Source organism: Pteropus medius, unplaced genomic scaffold (assembly GCF_902729225.1).
Source record: "Pteropus medius unplaced genomic scaffold, Ma_sr-lr_union100, whole genome shotgun sequence".
NCBI classification, from domain to species: domain Eukaryota; kingdom Metazoa; phylum Chordata; class Mammalia; order Chiroptera; family Pteropodidae; genus Pteropus; species Pteropus medius.
In genome coordinates this window covers 19144793-19163594 of record NW_024351073.1, presented here as the reverse complement: position 1 = coordinate 19163594, position 18802 = coordinate 19144793, and the positions used below count along the sequence as shown (strand labels likewise).

At 38.2% G+C, this 18802-nt stretch overlaps 1 pseudogene; it reads left to right on the top strand.

The window, feature by feature from the left end:
- Positions 1 to 1052: 1052 nt before the first annotated feature.
- On the top strand, positions 1053 to 1171 carry LOC120586507 (uncharacterized; annotated as a pseudogene).
- The last annotated feature ends 17631 nt before the right edge of the window (positions 1172 to 18802 follow it).

The following is an 18802-nucleotide window of genomic DNA, read 5'->3' as shown; positions in this document are numbered from 1 at the left end:
TCGAAGAAAAAGAAAAACTTATAAGGGATTTTTAATCAAATGAGAATTTTGGAATCACTACCAATAAAGAAATGCCTAACTTACTCTGGATAACAGTGAGTAGCTTTGTTGATGTGTATACACATGAGAGGAGCCTGGAGAGCCTATTTTTCATTCAATTGCCTATGTTGCCTGTGTAGACTCACTCTGCCCTTTAAATAAAGCAGGATAGGTACAAATAAAAATTGGAAAATAAAAGTGTCAAATTTATCCTTAGGAATGATCAGTTTGACTTCAAATTTTGATTGTTAAAATTGGTCAGGATAATAAAAGTAACTATAATTTACTGTTTACTAGAAACGTACAGCAAAATCTTATTTATTCCTCACCAAGTGTTCTGGTTTGACATTTTTACATCTATTATGTTCTTGGCTTTTTGTTACATATTTTTACATATTTTTACGTAGGAGGGAAGGTGATCAATTTGGTTGCATGTGTGAATGTGGGCACTGAAAGTAACATTTTAATCTTTTTGCAAATTGCTAAGTACTCTTTGACACAATACATTATAATAGTCACAGAGACAATAGAGTGGGTATTATGTAGTTGAGGGAAATAATTAAAGAAAAGGTTGACAGAGATATCCTCGAACAGACCCGGAGAAGTTTTCTACCGTGTATTCAGACCCCGAGAATCTCAGCTTCAATGAGCAGTATTGGTTTGTGGACAACAAATTGTAAAAAACAAATTACTGATGAGCATTCGATCTTAGGCCACCAGATAGAAATTTATTTTTCATGTAAAATAACGCCATATAGTTTTTCTCTCAGGAGAGGAGGAAAATGACTCAGTGATTTAGTATGTATTATTATGTTTTGGTGAATTGGATGGCAGAACTTCTTGTCATTTAAACTCATCGGAAGTATACTCCTGTTTAAAAATCTTGTTTACAAATTATACAACATCCAGATGAATATACAGTACTCACTTACATTCATAAAAATCAGTAAGTCCCTAGATCTCATGTTTTTGTGTTCGATTTTTAAAATATGAGCATATAAGAGTATTTATTTGTCTATGGCCATGCTACCCTGAGCAAGCCCAATCCCATCTGATCTTGGAAGCTAAGCAGGGTCGGGCCTGGTTAGTACTTGCATGGGAGACCACCTAGGAAGACCAGGTGCTGTAGGCGTAAAAAATGAAAAAATAAATAAATAAATAAAAATTAAAAAAAGAATATTTATTTGAAATCTTTCCAAGAATAAAACTAGGTAATAAAATCATGAGTTTTCAAAGCTGTGGACTATATTGAGACATGCACATACATGTAATATGAAAAATAGCGAGTAATACTTTCAAAGAAGAGCTCTCACAATTTTGGTCGAATGAATCAAGTCCCATGAACTAGCCAGATCTCCTGAACTATGGTACTGGCATTTTCATCATAGCTCAAAAAAAACAAAAAAACAAAAAAACAAAAACAAAAAAAACCCCACACAAAATAGAGAGAGAGAGAAAAAAGAGTTGTTATTTGTTCTAAAATCACAAATTGTATTTCGGTTTTCTAACTTGAAAATCATCTTATTTTTTGCATGACCTTAGTTCTTTTCTGGATTCCTTATAAATCTAAATGCATGTCATATAATGCCATATGGCTTACATCTAAATGTTAAAACTAGGGGTCGTGTGCAATATGTTCTTATGTATGTATCACATTCAGTTTATTGCCTTGGGTCGTATGTATGAGTTGCTCTGCATGACATAAGCTGTTGTTAAAGGAAATATAGCACATATAATACACGTTGAGTATTAAACGCGGCACCGATGATGCCAACATTTGAATGGATTTAAAAGCACCCATTTCTGTAAAGCTAAAGGCTTATGATCCCAGTTCTGACAGAGAAGCCAGGGACCTATTAATGAGCGCCGTGCATAGGTTGTGATTCCAGGTTGGAAATATTCCAATAATGAGACTAATGAAGGTGAATAAGTGCATGGAAAAGGCAAAAACTTGTTTGTTTTGGAAATCGTTATAAGGTCTCTTGGCAGCAGGTTTGCCTACCGCATAGCTTTTTGGTAATACTGAACATATTTGACATTTCCTCTCTATGTATTCACTTGATGAAGCCAAGAAAATCTCTAAGTAGAGTTCTGAGAGGCCAAAAGAATCCAGACTTGGATTGGGATTTTGCTACAGGTAATGGGAAGGGGGAAGTGCATAGCTGAGTAATGAGAGAAGCGAGAATTTACGCCGTCTGCCCATACAATGCCTGATCTGGCGGAGACGCATCTTCTCGTTTTGCAGAAGAGCCAGGAACTCCTTTTGAATTCTCATCCACTCCTCAGCCTTGCATCCTTTTAGATTTTTCTCTCCAAAAATCATTTTAAATTTTTAATAGTTAATATTAAGTTTTGAAAGTGGCCACACTGGAATTCCAGTCAGTTTGTGGGGCAGGTATTGGAATGAATCTTCCACCTTTCCAAAAAGCAGTTCATGCAGTTTCTGCTGTTAGGTATTTTGTTCTTCTGAAAGCTACCATTTTGTGTCCTGCTGATATTTTAGAAATCCAGCCTTTTAAAACAAGTCTTTATTACTGCTGGGCAAATACAGCTCTAAGAGCATGTATTTATTGGGGCATGACTCCAATTCAATTAACGGAAGTGTGGTTTATGCTTTTTTAGGAGCCATAATATTACTTTTAATATTTATAACCTCAATTTTACTTGGCAATATTTTGGTCGTTTTTGCTTATAACGAAGTTAGAGAAAAATAAACAAGGGCCTGATGACCTTGGTTCAACTCTGGTCTCCACTACTTATTAAAAGTATAAGTTTTGGGAAGCCATTTGCCTCTTTAAAGAGAATGGTCACCTGTTTATCAAATGAGATTAAAATGACCTTTGACTATCTCTCAGGTCTATAAACCAGTTCATAATATATGATAACGCATGCACAATTCAGCTCTAACCTATAAGTCATATTACAAATTTAAGATAATTTCCAAAAACTACATATGGCCTTTATAGGACACGTGATTAAAGAATTAGAAACAATGCCATTGTTTTCACACTAAAGTAATGTGTCTATTAGAATTTATTAAATGCATCAAATAATCAATAATTTTCTACATGCTTTAGGTGATGAAATCTGAAACAAGCACACAATTGTGCATACACACACACACACACACACACACACACACACTCACACACATACCATATCCCTGCCATGAAGCAATTTACAATTCAGTTACAGGTGAAAGGTGAACACTCACGCAGAGTCTATACAGAATCCTATATGTTAAATATTAATTTGTGTGGCATATGCAAGCTATATGTTCTGTGATATTTCGAGGTAGAGGAAAATTCCATGGGGGGTAGTATGTCTCAGGCAATGCTATAGCAATCTTTGAGCAGACATCAGAGGTGTTTAGGTTTGCAATTCTACTTACCGACACCGCCCCCGCCCTGCGACGAATCCGCTCCTTGTCATCTGACCTCCAAGTTCTCTACACTCTAGGTCACTCTCACCTGGAGCATCTTCCCTCTGCCTGAATCACTCTTTGTGAAGAAGGCCTCATGACTCACTCCCTCACGCTGCTCAGGTCCGTCCCCGTGTTCCTGTGAGTATGGCCTTCTCAACCCCTCTGCATGCAACAGCTGCCCTGTCCTGACCCAGCCTCCTCTCTGGCTCTTACCTCCTCTATTGTCTTCAGAGCACTGATCCTTCACTTACTACGTGGGACGTAGTTTTGCAGGCATCTGAAATGGGCTCTGTGATCTGCGTGCAGATAAAGGTACCGAGAAAACCAAGATGTTAAGTGAATTTCCCAAGATGACACATTTGACAATGGAGCCAGGATTCGAGCCCTTTCAGACAAATTCCAAGGTTTTGTTATGTGTTCGCCTTTTCTAGCCGAAGTCAATGGGCGCAAAGGCCCGACTTGATCCACTTTCACCCATGAGCAGCATTTCTAACGCATGACATTATGTTTAAGTGAGAAAAATCACTTCCGAGCTAATAGTTGCAGTTCTTTAAACTCGTGTTTGGGAAAAAAACCAGCTCAAATTTTTATCTCAGATTTCATCATTTTCTCTTCTTCTGTGTATTGAATTACTCGCCCGTCATTTAGAAGATTAAGTAGAAAAGTATAGTGGTTAAAAAGAATTGGACTTTGAAGCCAGAAGCTGAGGTACAAAGTCCTCACGTTGGTCTTGAGGAGAGGACATTGGAAAAGTCACTTACTCTCTGAGCCTAAATTTTATCTGTAAGAGAAAGAATATCAACTCAGATGGTCGTGAGGATAGAGTCACTTACTATATGTAAACACTTAGTCTGGTTTTGCACAAGCACAATATATGTTAGTGTAATAGTAAGAGTATATTGACTTGTATTCAAGGTATTTTAAAATTTGTTTTTATTTTAGATTTACATGAAGGTGACAAAGGTAGTAAAGAGAGATTCTGTATACCCATCATCCAACTTCCCTTGGTGTGAACATCTCATAAAACCAAGGTCTTTATAAAGTGGATTAGTGGCTGCTAGGGACCCGGGCCGCCTGGGGGTTAGAAGGTTAGAAGCTAAAGCATGCAGGGTTTCGTTTCGAGGTAATGAAAATATTCTAACATTGACTGATGATGTTTGCACACACTTGTGAATATACTAAAAAACAATTAATTGTGACTTTAAATAGGTGAATTGTATCTCAGTATCATTGTTTGACAAAATAAGTAGTTCCTCCAAAAATGAATTTAAGTATTGAGATATGTGATTAGATCTCATTAATAATATCTCGGAGTCAGATAGAACAGTGTGGCTGTCGTGTCGCAGGGAACCTTAAATGAGCAGAAGAGGGCCTGCCTAGAAAATGTGGGTATTTATAGGTGCCCACAGTTTAGGAAAATGATTAATGTAGTGTTCCTCGATAGTAGTGACATAGTGTGACAATGTCAGCAAAAGGGAACACGGGACAGCGAGTTTTCCGAATCCCAGTCACCAGGCAGGTGGCGTATGTAAGTGGGTTCACACGTAAGCCAGCTGCCTGCCACAGGCTGAGGTTCAAGGAAGAGGCTTTGTCTTCAGGCAGAAGAAGCAGAAAGAGGAGGGGGAATTTTTAGAAGGACGCGTTTGGTTTTGGCAACATATTAGAATGAGAAATGAAAAGTTGGTCCTCAGGCTAAATCGAGTTATGTGTACAGGGTTTTGTCAGGTGAGAAAAGCCTTTAACATTTACTGAGCCTCAGCCTGCTTTGTTCAGGCATCTGTGCACAGAAGAGAAAGGTCAGGCACGGCTATTCTGGGTCCAGAAACTTGCCATTATAGACTCATTGATGGAGGAAATAGGACAAGGAATTAATAGACAACGTGAGAGCCTCTTGCTGTAATTAGACGCACATTAGTTAGGATTTACTAGAGTTTAGTGGAAGTGTGCTGTGCTAGGGAGACAAAGGATTAGTCGAAGGGGCTGGTTCAGACCCACCTGAAATATTAGTCATGTATTTTTTTTAAAGAAATCATTTTTAAGTCATATAAAACATCATTTATTTCTGGTTACGATCTCATTTAGGTTCCTGGAGCCAATTCCATGTGTGTCTGTGGGGCCGGGGGTGGCGGGGGTCTTCTCCACACTACCAGCAAGCAAATCTCTGACACCAGCTGGGTGTCCTACAGTTCAACGCAACTCTGACACTGGACCTGGAGATAGCATCAGATTCCACAGGTTAAGGATTCGGCCCCACAAGACTCTTCACACAACCCCCCTTTCAGACATCAGTCCCAAGCCCAAGTCGTTACCTGCACTTCTTAGCAAATGGCTATAAATCACAGATTCCCATGAACCCTTCCTTGGGTTACATTAATTTGCTAGCCAGGCTCACAGAACTCAGAGAAAAATTTTACTTACCACATTACCATTTTATTATCAAAGGATATGATAAAACATACAGATGGACACCCGTATGGAAGACATACAGGGCAAGGTATGGGAAGGGGTGTGGAGCTTCCGTGCTTCTCTGCTCTGACCGACTGACCCCGGTCATTTGGGGTTTTGAGGAGATTTCATCACATAAGTATAATTGACTAAACCTCTGACCATTGGCAATTGATTCCACCTCTAGCCCCCGTCCCCCTCCTGGGAGGTCTAGGGTAGGACTGAAGGTTCTAACCCTCTAGTCACATGGTTTGCTTTTTGACAATGAGCCCCTATCGTTATGTGTGGTCCACCAGTCACCAAAATGGTTAAATCATTCTGAAAATTAAATTTTCGAGTCACATCTTTTTTGGAAGGAATGTACTTCATATGATGAAAGTATCATCTTGTGGAAAACAGAGATATTAGTTGTAGGATAAGATTTGGTACAGAATTAAAAGACTTGTTTCAAGAGATTTTAATGGTAATGAACTAATTAATGCTCTGGCATCTGAAAATGGCCAGCACCTGATGAGGTTTTCCATGAATAGAAATTTTCACAAAACGAGTAAAGCCAGTGGACCGTCGGCAATGAAATAACTATCACTTCGATAACTATTTAGGAGAGAACTTTTGAATCCCAGAAGAATGGTTTAAATAAGGACAAAATGAATTTATCCTCCTGACTTTTAGTGTTGTCCCCTCTTATTGGAGGCAAGATAATTCCTTTTGAAAAAAGTCAAGTAATTTTAATGTTAGAATTCTTACCCAAACTCAAGTATGTAGTAAGTTGCAAAGGAGATTCGAAAGATGAAAATATCAATGTTTGCTTCATTTTCATCCACTTTAATATTCTAAAGTGTTATATATATAAAACATGATTACTTTCTGTGTTTTGGTTAAGATGATATGTGTGATTTAATATAGCAAAAGGTTTTTCTTTGAACATTTATCCTTTTGATATATAAATGATCTTGGCTGTTTCACTAATTAGCTGGGTGACATAAGACAACTAATTTAATCTTAATTGCAGGTTGGGGTTTTTTTCTTATGTCTGTAGGTTTTGAACCTTATAATTATGAAATATGTAGATATGGTGAGAAGGAAAAACAGTAACTCATTGGTGTAATTTGAGGAAAGTAAATTATGCTCAGTCACTTTAAGATGGGTTGTAAAGGAGAAAGATGCCGACGTAGGATGCATGACAATACATGTATGTGAAATATGCAGAACTAAAAATATTATTTTGGTGTAAAAGAGTGTATTTGAAACCTATGAACATTGAGAAGAAAGGGAAAGGTTAAACCGTATACTACATTATGTGATGTAGGCTATTTAAATGAAAAAAATAATATCTGAAGGGAGTTATGTCTCCCTCTTGTAGAACTGACTTCTTATTTGTTCATATATTTACATGGATAAGTCCGAAAATAACATAGCTTTGATTGGAGTCCGCATCTTTTTCCATACTGTCTGTTACACCCAAAGTAATTCTGGTTGGGGCATTGACGATAAATATTATTTGTCCTTCTTCCTGTTTTAAAGAGGAAAAAAAAAATCATTTCATTTCTTTGGGTTCTTTAAACACTGACCTCATACTAAGTATCATGCCTTGCTGAAATTTTTCTGGTACCTCTGTGCCAAAATTTTATACTCGTCCTGTGATAGCTCTGACCCATCTGCGTTTACATTTTCCTTCACAAGTGCTGTGTTCACGGCAGCATGATTCCATAGTTCAGACGTGCAGAAGAGCATGGAGCGAACTATGGTGGCGTGAACACAGCCTCGTGACCCCACCTGGGTGGGCGGGGCCAGGCCCCCTTGAAGCAGAGGCCCGTGCAGGGAGTTGCGAGCACACAGCACACCGGTAAGGAAGGAGAGCTTTCCAGGGAGATCTGGGAGGGGTGAGTAAAGCATGCGGGGGCAGTAATTAAGGAGATGGTTGTTCACATGAAAAGTTTAGCTGTGGTTTTTCCAGTAGGGAAAGGGTCCTGGAGCAGACACTGCAGCACCGTATAGTCCTTTTTAAGTTAAAGTCCCATATCAAGAGTGTCACTTTCAGTACATTCTATTAATCAGAGAAAGTCACAAGGCCAGGCTTCAAGTAAGTGGCATCCGTATCAGGGATGGGGGGATTTACTGCAGATATTTTGTGTACTATCAGAAATAATAGGTATGGTGTTTATTACAGGCATTCTGTAGGTAAACAGCTTTATGTTGAACTGGCCCAGAGAACTCTCTACCTACAATGTAACAAGACCTTCTCTCTCTGTGAACCTTGGCCCGGTTCCCCGAGTCGGATCGAAGTCCTTCCCTCCAGAGGGCCAGGTAGGGTAGTGAGTCAGATGCTTGTATGCAGCACAGCCATAACAGTTTGATTCTCATCCCTCCCCAAAGTCTCCAGTGTACAATAGAGATGCCTATAGCCTTGGTCCCGCTTTGGAACGGAGAGACTTGAGTCATACCCCTCATCGTCTCTCTCATTAAGCTCATGTCAGGGTGGAGAGGTAGAGGGATCGGGGTGCACCAGCGAGCAGACACTTTCAGATAAAAATGGCACGAGGACTGTATGTCGCTAGAAAGGAAGACCATGCATTCAGCCCTCCTGAAACTGTCAGCGGTGACCAGTATTACCATTTCTGTTTTATCTTTGGGGACCTCTTTATTCAGCAATCATATCCACATCGCTTTCTGGTTGAACCCTGGGGTGTGCCTTTTGGCTAACTCAGGCTCAGATAATACGGCAAGAAAAGTTTTTTTTTTTTGTTTTTTGTTTTTTAAATGAAGTATACCTTAATTGTGGTATTTTTATCCATTTTTCATAATAATATCTCTTACATTTTCCCTAGTTTAACATAAGTGTGAGGGGAGCTTTCCAAAGCAGTGGAGCTGACTGCACATATTGATCTAGCTACCTTAATCCGATTTCTCTTTTTCTCGAGGGTAACCTGCATTACTGTAATCCTAACATGGCCAGTAAGAGCCAACCATTCATTAGTTGATGTCTAATCTCTTATTTCTCACAGGAGTCTGTCTCTGTCAGAGAAATCTTCCCTAGAAGGTCAACACTCCTTCATGATAGCCAGGAACATATGCAAAACGAAATCAGAAAACTCTTATTTTGGTCCCTGAGTAGATCTAAGATCAGCACGTAGACGGCAGGAGGGGTGAAGATGCGTGTGCTTCCAGCTGTTTCTGTTCTTCCGTAACGCGCATCACGCCCTTTACCCTCTTGTCTCCTGGGCGAATCAGTCAGAGTTCTGATGAACCACAAAGCACGGACGGTGGCAGCCACGAAAAGGAGTTGCTCGAATTTCCCACTGCGAGAAGCACGATGGGCTCGTGGTCCCAGCGGCTGCCTCTGTGAGCCAACCACTGCGTCCCGTTCGATGTCACACTTCTGGTGGCACACTGCTCCCAGGTGATGCCTGAGCACTGTCCTGGTGCTAAAGCAGGCCCATCAGGGCGAGGTGTGGTCTCGTCCTACGGGCATCCTTGGCTCAGGGTTTTTCCATCAGCCTGGCAAAGCCCTCTTCGTATTGTTTTGAGGTCACACACTCTCCCCCTCCACGTCTCTCCCCCGCCCTTCCTTTTCTCGCAGTTGTTACCTTGCCTTGCGGTCTGTAGGCCCTCTCCTCGATACATCTCTTGCACATTTCGTCCTGTCTTGGAAAAATCTGAGCCCAAACTAATGCTAGGAGATAGAACTTTAAAAAGACATTATTTTTTAATATGAAGTAGAAGAAAAGTAAAGAACCCAGAGTTAGTGTTTTGGAAGGGTTGAGTGGGGAGTCAAAGCCAACAAACCTTCATGTCTCAGCACCTTCACAAAACGGAAGTTAAAACTGTCCAACATCGAACATCATGGTTGGGCGATGTCTTTCAAATGTCAATTTAGAAACCAAATACCTTCTATATGTACACTCCTTGACATCATTTGATTGAACCACATGGAACCTCTGTTTGGGTAGGTCTAACAGTCGTCAGTATCATTGTGTGGGCCAACTTAGCCCTGGAGGTCACCTCTCTTCATAAGGCTAATCAACCTGGAGAATTATGCATGGGACTTGGTCATGTGATAAACCTCTCAGTAGCTCACATAATTTCTACTTTTGTTTATTGGCTTAGAATCATTTACCCAATTGTAACAGCAAATGAGGCTGGGAAATGTAGGCTCACTCTGTGTGCAGGAAGGATAGACAGTTCTGTTTGATCAGACATTGGTGATAACCATAGTCTGGTGACAAACACCATTTTATCCACCTTTCTCCTCCCAGTGGCTATACCTAATTTCTACATCCTCCCACAAATCAAAGATTTTGAAGGATGCAAGTTCTCTCCATCAGTCCCAGATATGGAACTTGCAAGTCTAGTGACCTATAAACTAAAGATTTAAACTATATCCCCTCTCCCACTTTTATTCATGGAATATTAAAGCAGGGACAGTGTAATTGAACCGAAAACTTTTATTTCTCATATTCTTTGGCCCAATAGCTTTTCTCTCAACTTAATGGCAGGTACCTTGAGGCTATTAGAAATAATGGCCTTAGGTGAGAAGGGCATGCTCATATATATGTCACAGAGTGAATATTAATAAGACTGTATCACTCAAAGCTGCTTGTATCTTATTCGATGCTTTTGAAGTATAGAGGCAATTGGTTTTTCCAACACTTCAAAGCCCTAAATTACTCTCCCTACTCACTTTCATTGCTTCATACAAATAGACTCATTCTTTTCTGAGTTTATCTTTTCTTGTAACCCCTTAGTGAAAGCAGAGGGTAAAAGCCAAAACGTATTATTACTCTGAATCTCTGCAGCATTTTCACCTAAATTTAGGCTCAGTGGCCTGCCTTTTCTAGGTGTTTATTTTACTAAATATGTTTGTGCTACTTCATAACATCATTCCCCACATTTCTATCTGCCAGTATATTTTAAATTATTCCCCAGGTGTAACTCGGAAAAGCCCCTTAAACAGGGACCAGGAGACTTACTAGAAATTTCACCTATCTCCAGTCTTGAATACTTCCTTGTCAAAACATGGTTGACCATCATCATCTTTTCTGCATACCTGACTTGTTCCCATGCCACTGCTTCCTAGAAGCATTCAGGGAAGGCCACAGCTTCATGAGGGGGAATTTGCCCTCCGATCCTCGAAGTCTGAGAATCGTTGCAAGGAGAAGTCCCTTGGACAGCTGAGAGGGGATTCAGAACCTCTCCGCTCGCAGTCCTCACATCAGAATGTGCTGGCCTCCTCTGCAGCCCCAGTCTCCCGCAAAGACGAATTAGACAGAGATTTCCCAGAGGTAAGCTGCCACATGTATTAGCATCCCATTCTAATAATTTTTGTTATCCAAGTCACCATGGACAAAATCTGCTGAAGGGTAGTGTTACTTTGGTGTCTTAGGAATTGAGGCATTTTCCTTTGTCTTAGAGATAACACCATTCAACTTCTGGCAGTATTCCTCTAAGACTGGACTCTTAAACACGGTACTTCAAAAAAATACATAAAATCCTGTGTAGGAGAGAAATCCATATCTAAATGATCATTTCATTTTTGTGGCATGTCTAGTCTGGTCTCGACTTAGAAAAACTTAATGCATATTGTGAGGGCATCATAAAAGTTATTCCATGTTTTTCAGTTAGCTTTTAATCGAGTGACCAGCTCCCAACCCTGATTACTGTAGGGCTTTCTTCCACTTCGAGAATTTAGTCATCTGTGCAGAGAATGCATTGGATACTGAATCAATCTATCTATCTATCTATCTATCTATCTATCTATCTATCTATCTATCTATCAATCATCTATCATCTGTCTATCTGTCTGTCTTCATCTTTCATCTATCAACTTTTGTACATGAGGAGATTTATTATAAGAATTGGTTTGCATGCTCAGTTATGGAGGCTAAGAAGTTCTATGATCTGCTGTTTGCAAGCTGGAGAACCGACAGTCAGTGGTGTGATTCAGTCCAAATGTGAGGCCTGAGAACCAGGGGAGCCGATGGTGTCAGTCTTGGTCTGAGTCCAAAGACCCAAGAACCAGGAGCACTGATGTTAGGGCAGGACAAGATGGATGTCTCAGCTCAACAGAGAGAATGAGTTCACCCTTCCTCTGCCTTTTTGTTCTATTCCATCCCTCAACAGATTGGATGATGCCCACCTACATTGGTTAGTGTGATGTTCTTTGCTTAATACATTGATTTAAATGCTAGTCCCTTTCAGAAACACCCTAATAGACACATCCAGCAATAATGTTTTACCAGCTATATGGGCATCTCTTAACTCACAGATGCATAGGAGCATCAAACCATGCACCATTGCCCATAAATTCTGTTGACCTTTGCACAGATTCCACTTTAGTTACCTCCTCTGGCATGGTCATAATAACATAGGAATAGCAATCACGCCACTCACTCATTTCTGTGTCATGCCCACATTTCTAAATGTCATTAGTCAAGACATGTTCTTCTCGTAGAGTGAAAAATGGCCATCTAATATTTCACTGATGAAATGCATTTCATTTTAGTGACCAAAACAAAGAAATAAAAATAAATATATGAATGAAACACGTATTTCACAAAACATGCTTTCAACATACAGGGAGACAGATACTGCTAAAGCCATATGCAAATCTCAATGTATTTTTTAAAAAAATTTAGAAAAATAAATTTTCTAAATGCAGTAATCAACAGGATATTAAAAGGATGTAGTATAAAAATCCTCTTCAAAACTCTAGTTATTCATATGTAAATAGGTCAGATTGTTCTCTGAAAACCAATTACCAATGTGTATATATAAAGAACCTGCAGTAATAACTTAATTCTATAATAAAATAATGAGGAAAAACCAAGACTGATAATTTTTCACCTGTATTTATGGCAGCTTCTTTTTATTATAGCAAAAACAAACCAGTCCTAAAAAATTATACCAGAAATAAAACAAACTTAAAAACAGAACAATCCTGCCTATCTAGAACCAGGAAATTATCAATGAGATTATTCCATATAAAGTTAAATAAATGTCATATACCTGTTAAACTAATGTTTACAAATAACTTTGACATACACACTAAAATAAACTATGATTCAAAATATCTATGGGTGTTACTTTTTAAAAAATAAAAAAGGATGTATATCAAATTATTAGCATTTCTTATTTCAGGGATGATAAAATTAAATTTTAATATTTTTATATTTTTGTATATAATAAAATGTACTTTATATTCAAAACTAACAAACCTTATTAAAATAATTTATTTATTTATATTATAGATTCATGAATTAGAGGAAAACAGAATTAGAAAGCTGTTTTTTTCCTCTAATATAGATTTTTTCACAGCTTGACTATACAAGAGAAAGATATAGCATAATTATTACCTTCTTCTGTCGCTGGACAGGCAAGAAAATGACTGTGAAATAATCTAGCATCCTTGTCTTCTCAACGGGCTGAGGCTCCCCTGTCGGTCTCTGACCTCGGGGGTCTCCCAGGACAAAGGATGGAAGATGTCCTCTGTGGCCACTGGTGGTCCCTTCCTGGCCACGGTGCTGCCTCAGAGGGCTAGACCTTCCGGATTCTAGGCACGGGTTCCCCGGCGGGAAGCAGACTACCTCCTATTCCCGTTCTGCTCACATCTCGGAGTTTCCTGGCCCTTTGGGTCATTGCTCATAAAAAACCTTAAATTCTGTAAGTAAACTATGGAGTTTAAATCTTTGAAAAAAATCTGTAGCCAAAGCAAAATCAATGAGATTTTTAAATAGCCAAAACGTCATATTGACATTTTTATTTGTTAAATTTAATGCAAGATAAATGCCCTAATTGTCTCGAGAATTTTTAAAAAATTAGCTAAGATATGTGTTTCACCTCAGTAATACTATAACTTTCCTGTCTACACATTTTATTAATTTTGAGTATTAGGTATCTATACTCTTTTCACGTAAAACTCTAGAATCATTTTGTTCTTTATGTATTAGAAGGAAAAACTTTACAATCCAAATAGGAATAAAAGACATTGACTTAACATCTCCACTCAGAAACAGGTCATTAGTTTTTAAGTTAAAGAAAAAAATGAGATTTTTTTGAAATCGTAATTTATAATAATAATGATGATAAGGAATGTGCACATGATTGGGACAAGTTTCTTTTTGGAAAGTGGGACAGTGGAAATTTGAACAAATTTGACCTGGCCTAACAAATTTCCACTGGAGAATGAACAATTGCAGTAATGGAGAGAAATAGCCATGTTTTACAAAGCATGAATCTGAGCCGCACATTTGAAATTGTGCTCCGTATTTTTATTTCTAGTTTTATATTGGGCATTCACAAGCAAATGTAGACAGGTATTCCAGTATCTCATTTTATCGTTTCCTGTGGAGGATCAGCACCTTATTTATCATTTAATGCTTCAAGTAGAAGTAATTTAATTCTCCATCTGAATTCAAAACTATTAAAAAGCTTAACACTTCTTAGCATTGGAAACAACTTTTCTTTTGTCCAGAAAATGTTAGGGAATGATAAAAATAAATAAATCATGTCTCCTATTAGACCCCTGAGGACACTAGATTAATAATAAATGAATTATTTCTTATGTTCCAGAACATCTTATTTCTTCCATTGAACACACAGTTTTAATGTGGCATGAAAGCAAACTAGATTATTAAATTACACAGTTGAAATTAATCAAGATTTTAGGACCTCTGTCATTATACTGATTTTTTCTATGACTCATTTTATCTCTCTGTCCCATCTTTAAACTCATATACACACACGCACATGCTCACACACATGCCCAAACATGCCCAAACACACGCTGTTGAGTTGGAAAGTAAACACTGGATTAATTACTTTTGAGAATCATAAGACGGTATTATTCTGTTTCAGTGTGTTCAGGTTTGCATAGTGTTCTAGGTCAGAGTAATCAAATTAAACATTATAATGACAAAAATTTTAAACGATTTAGCATCAAAGCGTACACTTAAAGTTTTAAATACGCTATTATTTTAAATCTGAATGAACTAAGCTGCTGATGAAAAATATATGAAAGCAGAGGATTCATCTTTTATGGTTAATAACAATAATACAAAGGCAAAATGTATTCAGAGAGAGGAGAGAGCACATTAGTATCCCTGATATTTTATCAGTTACGTGGTTAATATTTTCAATAAAATCAGCGTAAGTTAAAAATATTTTGAAAGACAGACCTGTAGATGTAAGGGCTAGCAAAAAGGATGGGCAGGAATATAATTTCCACGAAGGCGAAGGGCTGGAGAGCTCTGAGACGACAGCTGTCAGCCCGTGGAAGCCCCGTCATCTCCCACATGGAAGAGCCTCGCTTGCCTAACTTCAGTTCCAAGTTGTGCGTAGAAGATAGAAACTTGTATTCATCTTAATCAGCATAAAGAGTTTTCTCTTCAAATGACGTGTTTGGAAAAGGACACAAAAGAGACACTTCTTGAAAATGGAACAACATAGAGGACAGTATTATATGTATTTAGCATTTGTTACATTTCTTACCGAATATAATAGGGTCCAATGTGCTGTTAAGGACATGTAGCGAGTTTAGATTTTGGGATTCTTCTCAACATGCATTGAATCGTCTTTAAGAGTGTTTAAGAGTCTCCAGTAAGAAACTTATTGGTGTTAAGTGCAAACGGTTAAGGCAGATCTTTTTTCTAAGTTTAGATTCATAAATGAATATAATCTTCAGCTTGCATTTCATTTCACAATTCATGGATCACCGACATGTGATTAAGTTGTATTTTTATTGGTTTAAGATATTTGACTCTTCAATTAATAAAGTACAAAATATGAGATCGAACCATACATTTACTGGCTTTTTGTCAGTCTAAACACTTTATGACCAGTAGTTCTCTACTGTTTAAACTAATACAGCTTGAAATAAGAGTTTTTACAGTGGTCAGTTCCAAGCTGTCATCGTACCTGACCTGACATTGTTTGTGGAGTTGATTATCCCTCTTTCTTGACAGAGTTCATTCAGTGAGCTTTCAGAACTCGCATTCATGGGGCTTTGTTCCAGCCTCTCACATTACTCCTTCGCAGTCTGTTTCTGGAATCTTCTTTTCCCTCTAAGCACTTAGGTTTGATGTGTTCTGCCTTAGCCTCCTCTTCACACTTATTTTCTTGGCGATCTTATGCAGCACCAAGAATTTTCAACTTTTATCTTCAGTGGAGCTCTGTAAGAATTCCAGACTAATGCATGAGACTGTCTATTAGCTCTCTCTGTTTTTTTTTTTGTTTGTTTTTTGTTTTCCTAATGAGCCTAGCAGATGCCCCATTTTCAAAACTGATATTCTGACTAGCTGGACTCTACACCTGCCCCAAGTGAAGTGTCTTCATCTCAGTCATTGGGAACTCCAGACTAAAAATCTACAGGAAGTAGGTTTTTCTTTCTCACTCTATCCATTCTACTAGGCAGCAAATCTTGTCTCCAGTTTCAGAGCACAATAGAAATTCCAGCCAGTTCTCGGCACCTCTGTTGCTATTATTGGGAACGTACCATTCATTGTCCCCACTACCCGAGTCCTCAAGTCGCCTCTGAACTGCACACTCTGGTTCCTCCTCTCGCTCACGGCAGTGTGCTCTCTACATGGGAGCCAGAGGAATTCTTTCTGAATGCAAATTAGATTGTTACTCTTCTACTTAAAGCCCCCCCGCCCCGATAATTCTTTATTACATCGCAATAAAAACCAGTGAGCTCGTAATGGTAAATCCCCCCATATTCCTCTTCCCCGACCTCAAACATCTCCCGCCATTTTGTTTTGTTCTCATTTTCGACTAACTTTTCTTCCTCCTAAGTCTGCTGAAGCCACACTGATTTCCTTTCTGGTCCTTGAAAAACTAAAAGGCATACCTCTGCTTTAAAAGTGGGCGCTGGTTGTTTGCTGTGCCTGAAAAGTTTGTCCTCCAGGTTACAATGGAGAAATGATGTTTCCACCTACTTCAAGTGTGCGCTCTAGTGCCATCTTCCCAATGAGGCCACCAAGCAAATGAATCAGAATCCCTTTGCCACCCCCCACGTCTATTTCCCATGCCTTTCTAATAAACTGCTCTCTCACTAAGACACGGAAACCTTGATCTTTCGAAATCCAGATGCACTCATGAAACATATTCATTTAGATCGAGCAGTCGAGAGGTGATTCTCCACTTTTCTGCTGTCAGAAACAGGATTTCTTTTTCGCTTAACTGCCAACTTTCCCACAGGAAGCTGGAATAAATAATGGGTATTTTCAGTCATGGAGTTTCTTTGAACTTTTCAGGGAAAAAAACCCGAGGATCGGGTGAAAAGGGGAAAGAAAAATCGGGGATTTCATTGATAATGGCATGTGAAGGGAGAATGAAGATGGATTACACTCCTGGGGGATTTCTATTGGATTCTGTGTTGCCCGAAACACCAGAAGCACAGTCTGCGTTTACACAGTATCTCTGATAGTACAGCCTTTCATTATGTTTTTTTAAAAGTCAGATTTATTCTCAGTAGGTTAAAGAAGTGACTAAAAAAAAATAAAAAATACACAGGAGAATAAAAGAAAGCCCGATCGGGAAGCATCGTTCACTTCAGTTGTGATTAGCAAAAGTAACCTTTAGAGCATCTTCTGTTTCATTAGTGAGATGTCCAGAACCTGTAAATAACGCTCACAACTGGTTTTTCCCCTTTCTTTTTATCCTTTTGGTTTTAATTAAAACATTCTTATCTCTTGTAGCTCCTATTGTTGGTTTGAGTTTTTTAAAAGTCATATTCTATCTCCTTCTAAGTCTGTAGTTAGAGTGAATTAAGAATCATGCAGTGATTTTTCTTGAACCAATGCCAAAGTAAGCTTAACTTTTACATAATTCCTTTCATTTCAGTTACACTTAGCCGTAGTGGGATCTTCAGGAACCCACACTATTTGATCGGATCAGAGACTGAATCATCCACCACCTTCAGTCTCTCTGTATATTCGCATATATTTTCTGTGTTTTTAAAATTTGTTTAATGGACCCATGCGAATATAGAGAATAATTTCAGACACACTCTGGCTACTGCACGTCTTTCTTGGATTGCTAATAAATAGGGTTTTCCCATGATAACTTGCATTCCTATGTCATTTCAGGGAATAGCTGTAGCAGGCTTGGCATGGATTGTCTTTAAATCTATATGACAGTGCCGCTGCTGCAGATAATCCTAATTAGAATTAATTGTAGTCTGAAAACAATTTTCTTTTAAAACAATATTTTACATTAGGATGTCTAAATGGAGATGTTTATTATTGGCTAGAAGAAAAAGACACATTTGCCTATGTTTTCTGAAGTGCTTAGAATAAAATAAATAGGAGAGAATTCCCCTGCCTGATCAGAAAATATACGTGGACATTGATTATTCTGTGCTTTTATTTAGTTGTTCCGTTAACAAGATGTGAGTACATTGCGAATAAGAGTAGACCGTTTAAAAAAGATAAAGTTAAAAAAAAAATTGTCTATACAGGAAAAAATCTCAACGGTATCTGCTTATATATCTTTCAGCTGGTATGAAGTACACTGTTTCTCATCTACCTTACAATCTCTCTCTACATATGGCTTAGATTAATACAGATTTCGACATATAGCCACATTCTGGATAATATTTACTAAGAAATTAAAAGTTTGAACAATAGAAACCTGTTCTAGAAAGTTTCACCTGTTTATTTTGATATCCTTTAAGATGGCAAGGGTAATAATTTAGTATGATTTAGAAATTACAGGGAGATATGAAATTTAAGGTTTATTTATTTCATCACTCATATTTCACCTTTTTGGTCAATGCAGTGTACTTTATTATGAAATTTTACATAAGTATAATATACATAAGTATAAATTTACATGAATATAAATTATGGGGTAATTCAAGAACTTATTGATTATAATTTGGAGTCTATGTTTTACCTT